This window comes from Lipotes vexillifer, unplaced genomic scaffold (assembly GCF_000442215.2).
Source record: "Lipotes vexillifer unplaced genomic scaffold, Lipotes_vexillifer_v1.1 scaffold732, whole genome shotgun sequence".
In the NCBI taxonomy this organism is placed as follows: Eukaryota; Metazoa; Chordata; class Mammalia; order Artiodactyla; family Lipotidae; genus Lipotes; species Lipotes vexillifer.
In genome coordinates, this window is record NW_006792596.1 from 3953357 (window position 1) to 3968827 (window position 15471).

Consider the following 15471-nt stretch of genomic DNA (forward strand, 5'->3'; position numbering starts at 1 on the left):
TGCTAATCTCTAATCTGAGTTTACATATTTCCTCATTGTTTACTGTTTTACTTCCTACTGTGATGACAATCTATATCATTAAGGGAGATTTGAACTGTCAAATATTATAGTAGTTCTTACTTCAAACCCTCTACACTTGGGCCAGCAAGGACACATATTCTTCTCTGGGCATGGGAAAGAGGAGGGAAAAGATCAGAAGAGATAGGCAGGTATCCCTAAACAGATTCTTTATCCTCTGCTGTGAAGGAAAATCCATTTTATCCACTCCCAAGTTAAACATGTAATCTAACAAGAAGAAAGACATTGCAAATCATGTGCTGATAGTAAGTTAATAGGTAAATATTAAAATAGTAGGACATATTAAAACTTGAAAAGTAGAAAACTTAAGGTTTTATTTCATTTCCTTGAGTTATTTATTTACACCTTAAAAGGAAAGAACCATATTAAAAAAAAGAAATCAAGCAGTGAAATTTTCCCGACTATAATTACAGTGTTTTTGATACAATTGTTCCCTCAACTTTAACATACATATATATACTCACCAGTGTATACTGGCTAAAAATTATGTGTAATTATGAAATTATTTTTCCCAGAAACTGAGGTGTTACTCAGCAAATTGGAGAATTTACTTATCATTTTCAAATATAAGAATTTATGATAAGAATTTACTTATTTTCAAATATAACCATACCTGGTTCTGTGAGTTAGGTCCACATGCTACTATTCACTGTTGCCTCTACACTAATGTTATTTAGCACTTCTTCAGGCAATAATAGTTCCAGGGTAATTATGTAGACAAAGTATTTCTTTGTTATGGGGTTTTCTATACTTTAGAATTCTCCCATTTAACTGTCTTCTGTCTTATCTTCAATACTGCTTTTTATTGAGAAGCTCTCATCAATTTCAAGTTGGAACTGAGTAACAATTAACTAAAATTGGAAATAAAGCTCAGAGTGGCAAGTGTCTGGTTTTCAAGAAATGAATACTTTTAAGGGAACTTCAGGAAGCATATATTTTTTCTTAAAGACACCTGAATGAAATTATCTAGTATTAAAAACATTATTAATACAGTTGTATATAAACAAATATATTTTGGTCTTTATAAAGAAATCTAAGGCCTTTGGCATAATTATTATATTCTTATGACACCCATAGCATCTTTTTTATGATTAGCAATATTTGTGAGCTGTTTTATGGAAACAAGGGAGATTGGAAAAATAGAGATAAATCTAAATGAACAAGTGGTAAACACAGAAGAAGAAATATAAAGGTCAAAATTACCATTTCTAGCTAGATATATTAAGATCTTTTATTCTTTTACTCAATTTGTTTAAATATTTTCATGTTAAAAAGTCAGAGTGGTACATATTAAAATTTTATAGTGCAGTTTGTCTTCCACAAGCATGACCAACAACTTACCTAAGCCACAGACAGCACCTAGAGTTGACAACGTGAAATTAAATTTTGTATATGAATTATGACACGCTACGTCTTTGATATTCTAGACTAAAATTTCAAGGAGGAACCTCATGTACCCAGAATGGTGGACAAATTATTGGCCCCTAAAAGATGTCCACATCCTAATCCCTGGAATCTGTGAATATGTCCTTGCATGGCAAAGGAAGATTAAGGTAGCAGTTGGAATTAAGGGTGCTAATCAACTGACCTTAACATGGAGAGATTATCACAGTGGGTCCAATGTGATTACAAGGGTCTTCAATGTGAAACAGGGAAGCAGAAGTTTCCGTGTTTGAGTAATGCTTTGTCAGAAAGACTCCACCAGATTTTGCTGACTTTGAACCAAAGGAATGTGGGCACCCCCTAAAACCTGGAAAAGAAAAGGAACTGGATTCTCCCCTAGATCTTCCAGAAAGGAATGCAGTCCTGCTGACACCTTGATTTTAGTTCGGTGAGACAGACCCATGTAAGATTTCTGACCTACAGAATAATAAAGATAATAAATTTGTGTAGCTAAGTTTATGATAACTTGTTACAAACAGCAGTAGGAAACTAATACATTCACCAAAAACATATTAAAGAAGAGATAATGTGTAAGCCAAATTTATATTTTAAATGCATTTTGTAGAAATTAATATATAATAATTATAAAAATTAAACCTAGTTATCAAGCTGTTTTCAAATGTATTTTTATATCTAATGTTTTAAGACTCTCACTTCCTCTATCAGACCTTTCCTACAAAGTTCAAGATAAATCTAGTATTTCACATTTTCTAGGTTTACCTGAACTTTTTAAAAATTTCTAAATTTAAATATTTAAGGTAAAATATATGACATTCACATAGTCAAATATGCAGTTAACTCCCAAAGTAGCCACTTTAGTTATGACATGACTACTGTCTCACAGCCTTTAGTTTCTGTTGTGCACTTGACATCTCATTGAACAGTCTATTACCACTACAAATGCTACAAGCCTTAACACAAATTTATAAATTCTCCAGCTTCCCACTTTTGTACATGTTTATCCTGCTTTTGATTAATATCACTTTTGTTTCCATTATCTACATAAAACATTGTGTGGGTAATTTTTTTTATTCTGACTACATAACCAGACACTGTGTTTTGTCAAATCTTCTTTTACTTCTAGTCTCATTGCCATTGTCTTAATTCTAAGATCTTTCATTTCATGCCTTCTTGACTACTTAACCTGAGATTTAGTGTCCTTGTTTGTAAAATACAAAGGAGTGAGAAGCAGGAGTATTAAAGTTCGTTACACATACAATCTAACTTAATGAACATGATGTTCTTGTGATGTATTCTTTCTAAAACATTCTATGAAATATAACAAGCATGCAATAAACTGAGTTAAATGTATTAATTTCAGTATACAGCTCAATGAATATTTACATATGCACATTTAAATATGTACACGTGGATACATATTTACCCAGGAAAGTTCCTTAGTGCCTTTTCCTAGTCAATCCTGGCCCCTAGGACCCAAACAAAACCTTATTCTGACTTCAAACACCATTGAATCATTTTACCTGTGCAGGCATACCTTGGAGATGTTGCCGATTTGGTTCCAAACCATTGCAGTAGAGCAAATATCAAAAATAAAGCGAGTTACTTGAATATTTTGGTCTCCCAGTGCATATGAAATTTATGTTTAGAAATTAAGCCCTTGTTGGTTGCATTGTTTGTAAATATTTTCTCTCATTCCGTGGGTTGTCTTTTCGTTTTGCTTACAGTTTCCTTTTTTGTGCAAAAGCTTTTAAGTTTAATTAGGTCCCATTTGTTTATTTTTGCTTTTGTTTCCATTACTCTAGGAGGCAGATCCAGAAAAATGTTGCTGTGATTTATGTCAAAGAGTGTTCTGCCTGTGTTTTCCTCTAGGAGTTTTACAGTACCGGTCTTCCATTTAGGTCTTTAATCCATTTTGAGTTTATTTTTGTGTATAGTGTTAGAGAATGTTATTTTATTCTTTTACATATAGTTGTCCAGTTTTCCCAGCACCACTTATTGAAGAGACTGTCTTTTCGCCATTGTATATTCTTGCCGCCTTTGTCATAGATTAATTGACCATAAGTGTGTGGGTTTATTTCTGGGCTTTCTATCCAAAATAGCCAAACAGTTTATACAGCCCAATATCAAACAAACAACCCGACAAAAAATGGGCAGAAGACCTAAATATACCTTTGCCAAAGAAGACATACAGATGGCCAACAGGCATATGAAAAGATGCTCAACATTGCTAATTATTAGAGAAATGAGAGTCTAAACTACAATGAGGTATCACCTCACACAGATGAGAATGACTATCATCAAAAGGGCTACAAATATAACAAATACTGGAGGGGGCTGTGGAAAAAGTGAACTCTCCTACACTGTTGGTGGGAATGTAAATTTGTGCAGTCACTATGGAGAATAGTATGGAGATTACTTAAAAAACTAAAAATAGAGTTACCATATGATCCAGCAATCCCAATCCTGGGCATATATCTGGAAAAGATGAAAACTCTAATTCAAAAACATACACGCACCTCAGTGTTCATAGCAGCACTATTTACAATAGCCAAGATATGAAAGCAACCAAAATGTCCATCGACAGATGAATGGATAAAGAAGATGTGGTATATATATATACACACACATTGGAGTATAAGCCATAAAAATGAATGAAATAATGCCATTTGCAGCAACATGGGTGGACCTAGAGATTATCGTACTAAGCGAAGTAAGTCAAACAGAGAAAGACAGAAATTATATGATATTACTTATATGTGGGATCTAAAATAATGATACAAGTGAATGTATTTACAAAACAGAAATAGACTCACAGACATAGAAAACAAACTTGTGGTTACCAAAGGGGAAATGTTGGAGGAAAGGATAAATTAGGAGGTTGGGATTAACAGATACATACTACTATGTATAAAATAGATAAACAACAAGGATCTACTATATAGCACAGGGAACTATATTCAATATCTTGTAATAACCTATAATGTAAAAAGAATCTGAAAAACTGATCACTTTGCTGTACACCTGAAACTAACACAAAACTGTAAACCAACTATACTTCAATTAAAAAAGAAATTTTAAATACTAAAAAAGAATTCGTTTTAAAAGATGCACATATCTGAATAATGAAGGTTTTGTAAAGTTTTCTTATCAATTATGTTAATAATTATGATGATGTAATGTAAATGGAAGATTCATTATAACTAAAAATCCAGTTATGATTATTTTACTTTGCATATTCCTCCACATAATTGTGACTGCAGGTTGCGTTATTTGCGCTGAACACTTCATTGGGGTTGCTACGTGTTTAGAGTAATCCCATCGCTAAAAAAAAGGGAAATAATGCTTTATCAGTTTGACCTCGGAGGGAGTTTGAGGGTAAAATATATAAAATCTATGAAGCATTTTGAGATCTTTGAAGTAGGAGTTGCATTATAATGTAATATCATAGATATCTAAGAGATTATGAAAGAGCAGTGTATTAAAGATAGTTTATCCTTCAACAGACTAATCTCTGACAGAGCCCCAGGCAACTACTAGGATGCTAGCACCACTGTCAGTTAGACTCCTGAAGAGATACAGTAAGAGCTATACAAATACTTACATGTTACTTTTTAATTTTTATGACTCATACTGATAGAAAAAGAAAAAAATGGTGCAAATAAATCAAGAATTAATATGCTGTTTTCTGTAGTCTTTTAAAATGCTTGGTCCTTTTAACCATTCCACAAAGTAGAAAAATTGGAACTAATCATTTTAAAATGGAAAGTTATATTCTTGTTTAAGTTTATAGAATATTTCCTGAACTATATTTTACACATGAATGCTTCTATAGACAGTATATATTTTTATTCCAAAAAAAGCCCCAATATAAAACTCCAATGTAAGTGTACCACAGAAGTTATTTTCATCTTTGAAAGTATGTTATAAAATTCCATATTAGTGTATGAGATTGGCATTGAAACAAATGCTTGTAGTTTGGGGACTTTATTTTTATTGTATGTGTAGTTTTAATTAATTTTAGAATTTATAGTATATAATAAAAGACAATAGATTTAGAGATAAGGGAGCATTTTTCAATATATATTTTATCTAAAATTTACTATAAACACCTTTGAGATTAAAAGACATATATGCTGAAATGTCCACTATTCTCTGCCAGCACCAGTAGTCTTGGGCTTGAATAGATGAACACACTCCTGCAACACAATAAAGCAAGTTTATTTAGCTTTAATAAAACATAGAAGGCAGCCAATAGCATATACACAACAGAATAGTGAACTTCGTACTCTCACTTGGCACTCAGATCAAGATAGATGCAGCCAAGTGGATAAGAAGCTCCTCTGTTTAGGGAATTATCACCTCTGGCATCTCTTTAGATCTTTTACTTTGGTGGTCACATGACCCCCTCACAATGACATCACTAGCCCCTACCCTTTAGTTTAGCAACATCCCATCAATTTATGACTACTCATGAATTTTAGGTTATAAGTAATCAATTTCAACAGCCAGATGGCTACACAACCACCTCAGTAGTATGGTTATTTAATTTGTATCTGATATATTCCTATCCATGAGTAAGGAATATTAAGGAGAATCAGATTCTCAGGCATTCTTGATGTTAGAGGAAAGACTGAAGGACAGCTGTTTAACCATTTCTTTTCAGATCTTTCTGAGTCAAGCTTATGCACTTGACTTAGTTAGCCAAATACCTAAAGCCAATGTCTTTCTGCCTAGGGGTCCCATAATGTTGTTTCTAATTTTCGTTTGGGATGTTAGATATTTTTCTCTTCTGGACAAAATCTATTCATATATATATGTGTGATTTTGTACAGAAGAGAAAATAATTTGCTCTTTATAGATTAGAAAATGCTCTGAAGGCAGAAATCTTGCCTTACATATCTTTCTAGTCCCACTATAACCTAGTTTAATACAAAAATAATAATAATAAAGTAGGAGACAAGGAACCTATGTTCTAGTCAAACTATTCACTAACTTTAGGACATTAAGGAAATAAGTTGGATTCTCTGTGCCTCTGACTCTTAATCTATAAAAGAAGTGAAATTGACTAGATGATATCAAAACCTATTTACAAATAAAATATTCTTTATATCTCTGAGTCTAGCAAAATACTTCAGAATGTAACATTAGTTGAGTGGAAGATCTGCGATGCATTCTTTATAATTATATACACTTTTGTTGCTCGTGGGAGAAAAGAATATATTTGGAACCAAGAGAGACAACTGTGCTGGCTGTATTCTTATTTTCTAATATTTACACTCTCTCTGTAAAGATTACACATCCTGTTCAATGCCATTGCTATGTAACTTGCAGGGCTTTCCTGTGGAAAGAATATATTTCCTATTCCTGTTATCAGGGTTAACAATGTGAATTTGTTTGGGGTAAGGAAATTTGAGTAGGAGTGACATACAACAGTTCTGAAAAGAACCTTTAAGAATCATTACATGTTTCAGCAGCTTACTTGAACTTTTCCATCTGCTCCAAAGCCAGCATGTTCTAATAGTGTTAATCTTACTGAAGACACACAGAACAGAAGAACTGAAAATTTGTAAGCTACATATAATGAGAGAAAAGAAATATTTGTTTTTAAAGCCACTGAGACTACAGTTGTCATCAATTTTAGGTTATCTGTCATTTTGAGATTGTTAAATAAACCACCTCAAATACCATATTTCTACATAGCAACATCTCAATAATATAAATTTCTAAGGAGACTCATGTATGTATCTTATTTTGTAGAAATTCAGTCACCTCCAAAATATATGTGTGCATGTATCTAGATAAAATAAAGTAATTCAGCCTGCCTCAAGAACATAGAAGTAACTTTACTATTTGATATTTTACAGTCTCAGATGAAAGTAAGATGCATCAGCTGACTGTAGTTAGAATAATACTTCTTTATTTGGATTTGGTGACCATCTAAATACCACATACTAAATTGTTAAAATTAGATGGTTGAAATAGACAAACTCATTTGACAAGTTCTTCACAAACTTCTTACTGTCATCACCCAAAATTGTTATTTGTGTTGTTATTGTCAGTGGTTGATGATAAGAATTGATTAGTAAAGATTGTAATAAAAGAATAGATGATATAGTGGATGTTTAATCAATTTCAGAATCCTTCCTGAGACTCTAAAACTTACTCAAATGCAACATAGAAAGTAACATTAAGTAAATATTAGCAATAATTTAAAAAACATTTAAAACCACCTTTTATAACTGAAGTAGTTAATTTACAATACTATATTAATTTCAGGTGTACAACAGTGATCGAATATTTTCATAGATTATATTCCATTTAAAGTTAAAAAAAAAATAGCTCTATTTCCATGTGCTATACAGTATATACTTGTTGCTTATTTATTTTATACATAGTAGTTTGTGTCTCTTAATCCCATATACCTCTGTCTCACCCCTCCCTGGCTTCCCTCCCCCAACTGGTAACCATTACTTAACCACAACTTTGTTCTCTATATATTTACATATTTGTTACTTTTTATAAGTTTCCACCTCTGCTCAAAATCAACTACTGCTGGGCTTCCCTGGTGGCGCAGTGGTTGAGAGTCCGCCTGCCGATGCAGGGGACATGGGTTCGTGCCCTGGTCCGGGAAGATCCCACATGCCGCAGAGTGTCTTGGCCCGTGAGCCATGGCCGCTGAGCCTGCGCGTCCGGAGCCTGTGCTCCGCAATGGGAGAGGCCACAACAGTGAGTGGCCCACATACCGCAAAAAAAAAAAAAAATCAACTACTGCTTATGGAAAAATATTTTTGAATTTCTGTTGGCCATTCATTCACTTATTCAGCAAACATACATCTGTATAGTAGTATAGATATTACGTTAGTATATAACTATAAATAGCATATCTGTAGTATACCTATATATCTACATATATAGTATAGATATATAGATAGCAATAATTTAGAGAATGGATTGTTGTGGGGAACAAGCAGGTCAGAAATTAGGAGGTTGGTTTGGGGGCTATTTTTTCCCAAAGAAAGGGAATACATAGATACATGCTCCTTTATTAGTACATTTTTAAGTAGTGATTAATGTAAATATTATGTTCAGATATCTGCAACATATATGATATTAAAACATCTTATTTTTTATGGGTGACAGAGATATTAGGTACTGCTAATACTACTGTAATTTGTTGATAACAATCATAATGGAAGAGAGTGGTAAAATTTTGTTGGAGATTAGTGAAAATAAAAATGGAATTTTTCCCATCCATGTTCAAGAATCCTGTCAGTTCCATCTGTAGACCTCAGGTTAAGGACTCTTTGGTCCAGGTGTAGTTTCAGTGATTCATAATTAATTTCCCTTAAATGTATGCCAGAAGCAAATATAATTCTCCTCTGGAGTAATATTATTCTTAGGCATCAAATTATATTAGCAATTTTTCATGTCAAAAGTCTTAACATTGAAACAAAAGTAACCAGAGAATACTCCAACTGACAATAGGAGAATGCATTTTCTTTTCATGTGCTCATGGAACCATATGCATGAAGATAAAACATATTCTAGGCTATAAAATAAACCTAAACTCACTTAAAAGAATATATATTATACAAAGCTTGTTCTCAGGGCATAATTTAGACCATAAAGCAGTAACAGAAAAGTACATGGAAAATTGCCAAGTAATGGGAAATTAAACAATACACATCTAAGTAGCCCATGCATCAAGGGGGAAGACTTAAGGAAAAATAAAAATAGTTTAACTGAATATAAGTAAAAATATAATACCAAGTTTGTGAGATGCAGCTAAAGCAGTAATTTAAGTGAAATTTATAGTATTAAAATACATATATTAGAAAATAAGACAAATCTGAAAAAAAGAGAAAATAAAAGCAAGCGAGGAAAGGAAATAACAGCACAGAAATCAATGAAAATGAAAATACAGAAAGTCAATAAGAGCTAACACCTATCCTTCTCAAACTCTTCCAAAATATAGCAGACAGAGGAATACTCCCAAACTGATTTTAAGAGGCACCATCACCCCGATACCAAAACCAGACCAAGATGTCACAAAGAAAGAAAACTACAGGCCAATATCACTGATGAACATAGGTGCAAAAATCCTCAACAATATACTAGCAAACAGAATCCAACAGCACATTAAAAGGATCATACACTATGATCAAGTGGGGTTTATCCCAGGAGTGCAAGGATTCTTCAATATATGCAAATCAATCTATGTGATACACCGTATTAACAAATTGAAGGATAAAAACCATATGATCATCTCAAGAGATGCAGAAAAAGCTTTTGACAAAATTCAACACCCATTTATGATAAAAACCCTGCAGAAAGTAGGCATAGAGGGAAATTACCTCAACATAATAAAGGCCATAAATGGCAAACCCACAGCCAACATCATTCTCAATGGTGAAAAACTGAAAGCATTTCCTCTAAGATCAGGAACAAGACAAGGATGTCCACTCTCACCACTATTATTCAACATAGTTTTGGAAGTCCTAGCCACAGCAATCAGAGAAGAAAAAGAAATAAAAGGAATCCAAATCAGAAAAGAAGAAGTAAAACTGTCACTGTTTGCAGAGTACATGGTACTATACATAGAGAATCCTAAAGTCATTACCAGAAAACTACTAGAGCTAATCAATGAATTTGGTAAAGTACCAGGATACAAAATTAATGCACAGAAATCTCTTTCATTCCTATACACTAATGATGAAAAATCTGAAAGAGAAATTAAGGAAACACTCCAACTTATCATTGCAACAAAAAGAATAAAATACCTAGGAATAAACCTACCTAAGGAGACAAAAGACCTGTGTGCAGAAAACTATAAGACACTGCTGAAAGAAATTAAAGATGATACAAACAGATGGAGGGATATACCATGTTCTTGGATTGGAAGAATCAACATTGTGAAAGTGACTATACTACCCAAAGCAATCTACAGATTCATTGCAATCCCTATCAAACTACCAGTGGCATTTTTCACAGAACTAGAACAAAAAATTTCACAATTTTTATGGAAACACAAAAGACCCTGAAGAGCCTGAGGAATCTTGAGAAAGAAAAACGGAGCCGGAGGAATCAGGCTCCTGGACTTCAGACTATACTACCAAGCTACAGTAATCAAGACAGTATGGTGCTGGTACAAAAACAGAAATATAGATCAATGGAACAGGACAGAAAACCCAGAGATAAACCCATGCTCTTATGGTCACCTTATCTTTGATAAAGAGGCAGGAATATACAATGGAGAAAAGACAGCGTCTTCAATAAGTAGTGCTGGAAAAACTGGACAGGTACATGTAAAAGAATGAAATTAGAACACTCCCTAACACCATACACAAAAATAAGCTCAAAATGGATTAAAGAGCTAAATGTAAGGGAAGATACTATAAAACTCTTAGAGGAGAACATGGGGAGAACACTGTATGGCATAAATCACAGCAAGATCCTTTTTGACCCACCTTCTAGAGAAATGGAAATAAAAACAAAAATAAACAAATGGGACCTAATGAAACTTAAAAGCTTTTGCACAGAAAAGGAAACCATAAATAAGGTGAAAAGACAACCCTCAGAATGGGGGAAGATATTTGCAAATGAAGCAACTGACAAAGGACTAATTTCCAAAATTTACAAGCAGCTCATGCAGCTCATTATCAAAAAAACAAATAACCCAATCCAAAAATGGGCAGAAGACCTAAATAGACATTACTCCAAAGAAGATATACAGATTGCCAACAAACACAGGAAAGGATGCTCAACATCATTAATCATTAGAGAAATGCAAATCAAAACTACAATGAGGTATCACCTCACACTGGTCAGAATGGCCATCAACAAAAGGTCTACAAACAATAAATTCTGGAGAGGGTGTGGAGAAAAGGGAACCCTCTTGCACTTTTGGTGGGAATGTGAATTGGTACAGCCACTATGGAGAACAGTATGGAGGTTCCTTAATAAACTACAAATAGAACTACCATATGACCCAGCAATCCCACTACTGGGTATATACCCTGAGAAAACCATAATTCAAATAGAGTCATATACCACAATATTCATTGCAGCACTATATACAATAGCCAGGACATGGAAGCAACCTAAGTGTCCACTTAGCACTATCGTCAGATGGATGGATATAGAAGAAGTGGCACATATATACAATGGAATATTACTCAGCCATAAAAAGAAACGAAATTGAGTTATTTGTAGTGAGGTGTATGGATCTAGAGTCTGTCATACAGAGTGAGGTAAGTCAGAAAGACAAAAACAAATACCGTATGCTAACACATATATATGGAATCTAAAAAAAAAATTAAAAATAAAAAATGGTTCTGAAGAACCTAGGGGCAGGATAGGAATAAAGACACAGACAAAGAGAATGGACTTGAGGACATGGGGAGGGGGAAGGGTAATCTGGGACGAAGTGAGAAAATGGCATAGACTTATATATACTACAAAATGTAAAATAGCTAGTGGGAAGCAGCTGCATAGCACAGGGAGATCAGCTCTGTGCTTGGTGACCCCCTAGAGGGGTGGGATAGGCAGCGTGGGAGGGAGACACAGAGGGAGGGGATATGGGATATATGTATATGTATAGCTGATACACTTTGTTATACAGCAGAAACTAACACAATATTGTAAAGCAATTATACTCCAATAAAGGTGTAAAAACAGAAAAGACTATGAAGAACAACAGACAGTAAGAATAGATGCATAAGTAATCTAGATAATGCAGTCATCATTATGCAGACTTTAGAATAAGTATGGTTAATATGATCAAAAGAATAAAGAACAATGTTAAAAATTTCACCAGAGGACTGGAAAGTATAAAAGAAGAATCAAATATATATTTTAGAACTTGAAGCTACAATAACTGAAATTAAAATCACCAAAGACCGTGGCATTCCTTTGCTGAGAAGGCACTTCTCTGCTCCTATTTTACTTGTGTCTCCAGAGTATTTGAAATTGTTGATCAACTGTCCCTTTTAGCTCTTACTGCTTCTGATCAATTTTCTCCTCCAGCGTCATTTTATTGACTCAGTCTCTAAAATCTGTGCCTCCTAAAACTCTTCTGTTTTGTGTATTCATCTCTATATGCCCAAGATTTCCAGATTTGTGTTCTATGTCATCCTACACAATTCGTAATAAGGTGCTTTTGATGGGTATAGTATTTACCACATATTTGACAAGTATTTACTTCTCAGAATTTTTCTTTGTCCCGCTTTTTTATCATTTCTTTTACCAAAAAGTAATTAAGCTCCTTGAGGATTTGTGTTTTTTTGAGACCCTAAAGCTTTTAATACTGTGATTTGCACATAGTAGACACTCAAAACATATTGACAAATAAAACTTTTTTTTTTTTTTTTTTTTTGCAGTACGCAGGCCTCTCACCGCTTGTGGCCTCTCCCCCTGCGGAGCACAGGCTCCGGACGCGCAGGCTCAGCGGCCATGGCTGACGGGCCCAGCTGCTCCGCGGCCTGCGGGATCTTCCCGGACCGGGGCACGAACCCATGTCCCCTGCATCGGCAGGCGGACTCCCAACCACTGCGCCACCAGAAAACTTTTACAAGGAGGCTTATTATAGTTTAGTGTCACATTATTACAGTCTAAGAACAAATGCAAATATTCTTAGTATTTATGGTAATATCAGGTTTTCAAAATTAATCTTTAATAATCTTTTTTTATTATGATGACACTATTTAATTAGAAGTGACTTATGTGGAAAATTAAAATATCACTTTTAAAAATTCTGTATGCAAAGCAGAATTTTTTTGATTTATGGTCCTTAATTTTGAAGTTAAATAGATTATTTTTCTCATTACATTTCACCATTTTAATTATTGAATATGTTCAGAGATGAAAATGACTATGAAATGAAATGCCTTTTTTTCATAAGCAACGCTTAATGATTGTTTTACTCTAACAGGTACTTTGGGAATGAAACACAGTTGGTCTGTGCTTACAGCCTATTTGTCTTCTGAGTTACTAGATATACTCACTAGGCATCCACTTATGCAGCAGAGGAACTAATATTCCTGATGAGGACAATAAATAAGGCAATCTATGCTCCTAGTAGAGAATGTGTATAAGCAAAATGGAAAAACTAATCAAACTAACTAGATTGTGCAAAGATAGAATGAGATGAGTTATATGAATTCACTTTTTTTTTTTTTTTTTTTTTTTTTGCGGTATGCGGGCCTCTCACTGTCGTGGCCTCTCCCGTTGCGGAGCACAGGGTCCGGACGCGCAGGCTCAGCGGCCATGGCTCACTGGCCCAGTCGCTCTGCGGCATGTGGGATCTTCCCAAACCGGGGCACGACCCCGTGTCCCCTGCATCGGCAGGCGGACTCTCAACCACTGTGCCACCAGGGAAGCCCATGAATTTACTTTTTAAATGGGAAATCAAGACACAAATGCAAAATGATAGAAGCACAATTAATCTCAAACTTCTGTTTAATGATTTATTGAATTTAAAATATATACACAATTTTTATTAAATATTATATGTTTATAACAAACTTAAAAATATTTCACACTAGAGAAAGCTCAAAGGAAAATAGCAGTTCAGAACTTTTAGCACCTCAAAGCCAAAAAAAAAGGGGCGGGGGGAGAGTGTGAGAGAAAAAGGAAGGGGAAAGGGAGAAGATAATTCCCATATATGAGAATATATGTGGCTGGAGTGGCAAAGCAAACAGCACATGAAGAATAATCATTGTATTATTACTGTTACTACTATTATTGTTATTACATAAAGCAAACAGAATTGAGCTCTGATGAACTTACTATATATAAAACGTGTATGTGAAAGTCCCAGTGAACATTGGCACTGTGTAATCCACCACATCATATTTCTCCATTTAAAGATGAGTAGCATTTTCAGAGCTGTTTAAATGTTAGAAATGATGATCCAAGTTTATAGACTGGTAATACATTATTCAGGATCATGAATTCAAAAGCAATCCTTTGAGTATATCTTGATATCTATGCTTGAGGTTATATTATAAGGTGGTTTAGGGTCATTTGCCTTTTTTAAAGAAATTGATCCATATATGTGTTGCCTAGTCTTTTCGCCATGTAAATTTCCTTGTATTAACTAACGTCCATCAGATTGTTGATCTTTATGTAAGCAGCTGCTCATCAATAACTTTTTGAACCATAGGATTATAGGAAGTATATTCAATTAAAAACATGTCAACACAATTTTAATCTCTTCCACCAATTTAACCCTAGATTCATGCTGCTTCAAAGTATTAAAAATCCCCAAAACCTTGTTTTACATTCTGACCCACCTCAAAAGTATACAATGGAAAAATACATTCCATAGTTTTAGTATCAAGCCTTTTCCTGTCAGCCACAGTATTTGTCCGTTGCTTTATAATAGACATGGCAATATCAGTTTCACTAACTTTTATTTTCTTGGGCATCTTGAAAAGTTGAGTATGAAACAATAGTAATTCAATAAGTCTGTTTTCTTTCCTCATCCAAATGTTCTAAAATTGAAAACCAAATGATTTTTCACCTTAGCAGTAGTGGTATATTTCTGTCATTTTAAGAATATTTCTTTGGGAGTGACCTATCTTGAATATATCCATCTAAAACTGCCTAAATGTTGTATGCTACTATTGTCCCCAAACTGGTCTCTTTTTTTTTCCTGTGCTTTAACTTCTAGGACCTCCTTCTCCTGGGCTTTATTAAGACTTGAACTCTTTCTTGTGACCAGTAAAATTGCTAAGTGGAGGCACAGAGACATAATGCCCTATAGGAAATGAGCCATACATTTGGAGTGAAATGTGTTTGCCTCTGAACTATGCAAATTTTAGCCATGTTAACTGAGTCAATATACTTAAATTCTAAAAAACAACTTCTTTAGATATGATACATAGTTTACAGATAAAGAAAACGTAATTATATGCCTTCTGCATAAATCACTACTTTAAGCACATAAGACACAAACAGGAAAGCGTTTTAAATTGTAAAAGCCTAGAA